Source organism: Procambarus clarkii, chromosome 37 (assembly GCF_040958095.1).
Source record: "Procambarus clarkii isolate CNS0578487 chromosome 37, FALCON_Pclarkii_2.0, whole genome shotgun sequence".
Classification (NCBI taxonomy): Eukaryota; Metazoa; Arthropoda; class Malacostraca; order Decapoda; family Cambaridae; genus Procambarus; species Procambarus clarkii.
In genome coordinates, this window is record NC_091186.1 from 9,615,993 (window position 1) to 9,621,007 (window position 5,015).

General features: G+C 34.5%; 1 long non-coding RNA gene across 1 annotated transcript; it reads right to left on the bottom strand.

The window, feature by feature from the left end:
* Nucleotides 1–1,660: 1,660 nt before the first annotated feature.
* On the bottom strand, nt 1,661–3,106 carry LOC138371948 (uncharacterized). The gene is made up of 3 exons (XR_011230584.1): nt 2,952–3,106; nt 2,659–2,823; nt 1,661–2,548 (listed from the first exon to the last, which is right to left on the bottom strand). It is a non-coding gene; the product is annotated as an uncharacterized lncRNA (long non-coding RNA).
* Nucleotides 3,107–5,015: the final 1,909 nt, after the last annotated feature.

The window sequence follows — 5,015 nt, forward strand, 5'->3', positions numbered from 1 at the left end:
CAATTATAAAACTCTAGCTCTTGTCCTCTGTCCAAGTTCACTCCTGTAAATTCATTACTATCAATCCAAATCCCCCTGAGATTTAAACACCCAACTACATTTTCAGACATAGTAAATAAAAACCAGTTCAGTTATCAAGTTTCAACTCTTGTGCCCCAGCTTAGTTCATTTGTGCAAGTTCTTTATTTTCCAACTAAATCACCCTGAGATTTAAGATCACCTTATTTTCTAACGTAGTAAAATTAATCTGGACATTAGCCTTAGATCATCAGACATAAATATATTCGATCAAGTCCGTCTCCAGCTTATCTCTTATCCGAGTATACACATAACCCCAACCTGTTTAATTATCTTTCACCCCCTCCCACCTTCCTCCATCTCATCCAAGTCTCATAAATTTAAATGTAGCTGTTAATTTGCGTTCTTTCCCCGTTCATAGCATATTCTCTGTAAGTTCAGATCTGTACTTAGTCTTACATATTCTCTACTTCTTTCCCATTTTATACAAGACTTAAACAACTATTACCGTCTCCTCTATCTTATTTAAACATGAGTCATATGTAAATATACCCGACTCTTTCCATCCGTTACAAGTCCTAGCTTGTTCACCGCCCAACTCACTACGCTATTTCTACTCTACATGTTATAGCATGTTTTCCGCTCATCTTGGTACCAACCCTTACAATCTCTCTCTCTCATTCCTTTACATGTCTCAGCATGTTCGCCTCGCATCTTACTACGCTGTCTACTTTACATGTTGTAGCGTGTATTACTGTGTCCCATATCTTATTTAAACATGAGTCATATGTAAATATACCCGACTCCTTCCATCCATTACAAGTCCTAGCGTGTTCACCGCCCAACTCACTACACTGTCTACTTTACATGTTGTAGCATGTTTTCCGCACATCTTGATACCATCCCTTACAATCTCTCAATCCTTTACACATCCCAACTTTCAACCCTTTCTTACAATTTTCCTCCATCCCTCCGCTACATGTTCTTACCCGTTCATTACAGTCCACTACATATTCTCTAATCATCTCTGTACTAATTCTCAAAACTAGTTGTTTCTGTCATTTTAGTAAGTAAGTAAGTAGATCATCGTTATTAACAACGACAACAACAACAACAACAGTAACATTACTAATTCACAGTAAGTTACTACTGAGCATTTGGTAGTTATCCATTTTCAAATAAGGTCAATATAAATCATTCTAAGACATCTTCGTACAATTAAAGATACTTGCCTGTGCACTAAGTCATTACTTACAGTAGCATCTTAAGGCATTGTTTTCGTAACTCAGTTTTATTAAACATACACCTTCATTAGTCAAAGGAAAACTTTTCAAGTCATTGTATTCAATATTTCCGTTAAACTTACTACATCATGTCATTATTCTGTTTCATAATTAAGTACTTGTTTCAGTCCTCCAATGTAATAAGCAAATTATTCTATTAAGGATAAAGAAATCTTATTTAGAAGAGACATTAAGTTTATTACAACATTTAACGCATACAAGTGTTTTAGTAGTTATACAGGTATTCAAGAAATCATAAGTGTTTTAGTAGTTATACAGGTATTCAAGAAATCATAAGTGTTTTAGTAGTTATACAGGTATTCAAGAAATCATAAGTGTTTTAGTAGTTATACAGGTATTCAAGAAATCATAAGTGTTCTTAGTAGTTTTACAAGTGTTCAAGAAAATCATATACAGTTATTCTTAGTAGTTATACAGGTATTCATAAGTGTTCAAGAAGCAAACATATACAGTTATTCTTAGTAGTTATACAAGTGTTCAAGAAAATCATATACAAGTGTTCTTAGTAGTTATACAAGTGTTCAAGAAAATCATAAGTGTTCAAGAAGCAATTGGATTTATTATATATAAAATATTTCCTCTACAAATTGGACAGCATTTCAGAGCTAAAAGACAACCACTGCATGTCACCATATGTTTACATGGTAGTATTACAATATTTATATTTTTATCCATACAAACTCTGCATAAAATATCTTCTTCCCAAGATTGTTCTGTACAGTCCTTGTTTTCAACAGTGTTAGTACAAGTCTCCGGTAAAGTTTTCAATCCCAGATCTTCAAGCGTAGCTTCTTGTTCCTCTTTATCATCAACTGCTTCATAAATTAAGTCCCGTACCCGTAAATAAATATCTGTACCCTCTTGCATATACCTCAACACGATTTCTAGACATCTACTTTGTATAATAAAAGGTAACAAATCTCTGGATTCCTTAAGGTACTCACTTAAAGCATATCTTATACTCTCCACAGGTATTAATTTTTTATGAATCAGATGTTTGAACTTATCCATACCCTCCATTAAGATATTAATTAAATCATTGTCTATAGGTTTTATAGGTAATGGTATTGTCAATCTAGCATTCTTAACAAATTCCTTGCCCCTTGCAAGAATAATGTAAGCACATTCTGGACTACATCTCGCATGTAACGTCCAAGGATCATCTTCTGGTCTCCAATTTCGTATTCCACAGGCGCAGTGATAGCAGCAGACGTGGTCACTTATACCTGAAAACCATAAAACAATCCAGCATTATCTCGTTACTATCTTTTAACTAATATTCATTATTTCTTTACTTATAACTCTATTAAGTTAAAATAGTTAAAACACTTCATACCACAGTAAAAAAAACCAGCTTCTGCCAGCTCATGAGAAGTTTGCTTGACGCTTCCAGGCCATGTCATATCAAATGTCTCTAGGCGAGATTTATAAGTTACCAATCCTGGATTCAGCGATTTCCTAAATTTGATCAATCCCAGATCTTCCTTAGGAGGAGCACCACCTAAAAAAATATAACGTAGTTACGTAAATTATTCTTTAGAAGAATAAGATGTATCTATTTAAGCAATCAAGTTTTGTACAGAGTATATAAGACTGGTATAAGAATACATCATAAGAATATATACTTACTACTATCACTTATTTTCTTATTTCCCAGTTCTATTTTATGGGAAACAAATTCCAGTCCATATTTGAAAGCTATCTCAGACACCTCTAAAGAAACATTGTCACTCCTCTTGCCTCTAATAAAGGCACAGTCTTGATTAATGATCTTATGACGTCTTCTGGGGGTATCACCAGCAATCCATGCACCTACTATACAATAACAAAATGCACACAAACAGTAATCACTATTGCGAAGGTAATAGAACCCATCTTCAACTAAGTCAATAGGGTTTAACCACTTAATGGGCCAATCCACAAATGTTTGTAGTCTAACTCCTGCACATTTAAAGCTTTCTATACTGTAAAACTTCCTGGCACACAAAGGATCCATCGTGTGAGGGCAGCACTAACTATTAGAGTAGGATAAGCAAGTATATATATCCCTAAAATAAGTATCGTACATCGCTACATATTTAACAGTTTCCCCATTTATAATAGACAGTAATTTCCTCTAAATACTTCTCTACTTAAAAATCCTTAAAGTTTCATAATTAAATAAAGCTCTTATATAAATACTTAGTAGACTACTTTCATTATTTATTAGACTTATTAGAAAAATACATCACTTTGGCAATCTCGCTAAAAGTATACTGTTACGTCATTATTCGTAGCTGCCGTACATAATGATAGATATATATATATATATAATTTAGTAGTAAATTCTTATTTAATCTAATTAAAATATATGCTTAAAGCATCTATATCCTAAAATGAAATATACTATTAGTTATAATGTAATATATAATATCACTCTAAGGTAACAAAAATCCTTATTAATATATTCAAATAAGTGGTAACTTTTACATTTCCCCCAATATAAGAGCGCGGACCTCACATTAGGGATATTATTACGACTATCTGGATCGTATCTACTACCTTACGAGGAAGAAAATTCACCATGGATACTGTTCTGACAACTTGTCAGGGTTATTTAACCGACGATTCATTTTGTAATAGTGAAACCTGTATTGTGTACGGAGTGAACTGTATATCCTGTGTTCCCCGAGGAATGGCCCTAGACTTAGCCAAGAAATATTCTCATGCTGACGCTTATAATGTTCGCCGACCCTTGTACAGTCTTAAGAGATGTATCCCTGAAGATCGTCCAGTACCAGGAACAATTCATATCTCTAAAGGAGAAAATCTTCCGTATATTGTTGCTATAGCCACACAATACGGTATTGGATTACCTATAGAAAGTAATAACATTGCTCAGGGAATTATAGAAAACTCAAAAGACAGAAACATGCTCTCTGGATTAAACGAAGATACATCCATTAATCGTCTCGTCTACTTCAAGAATGGTATGAAAGATTTATTTAACTTTATCAAGGGCTCTCCTCAAATTATGAGAGTTATAATACCAACAGGAATTGGGATTACATGTGTTCGAAGAGATAAAGTTTGGGAAAATACTTATCTTCCTGTTATTGAAGATATGTATAAACAGTTAAAACCCTACGGAGTGGAAGTTAAATTACTGTTTAACGAGGAGATTATGCAGAGGAAGAGCAAGTAACACTTGGCAACCTTTTGTGTGCGCAGTGTTTCTACGCGCAGCCTAAAGATGTATATATGCTTCCCCCGGAGTGATCTCTTACGGCGTCCTCCTCTTCTTGGATGTCGGAATCTACTTCAAGCTTGGATATTCAAGGCTATGGAGATCAAGACTATTATTGGAGACTTTGCATCCCTGCCCGTCTACAATAATCACGACTGTTTATTGTACGATCTTGATGCTACGAGTGTGCAAATGTGTAAAATTGTGCAAGGATTGTGGGATCGTTACCCATATGCGAGATTACATCGTGAAAACTTTCCTTACAAAAACAGGGCTGTTGTATCTTATCGCAGTAACCCTGGTAGTATACATATTGGAGAACCACCTGAATTTAACAACAGGATGGATGAAGATCCCCATCTACCCCTTATTATTGGTTTAGTGACTCAGTTTGCTAGTAGACCTGCAACTTTACCAGCATATGAAAATCCTCCGTGTGAAGTACGAAGTTTAGATGAACATTTTTA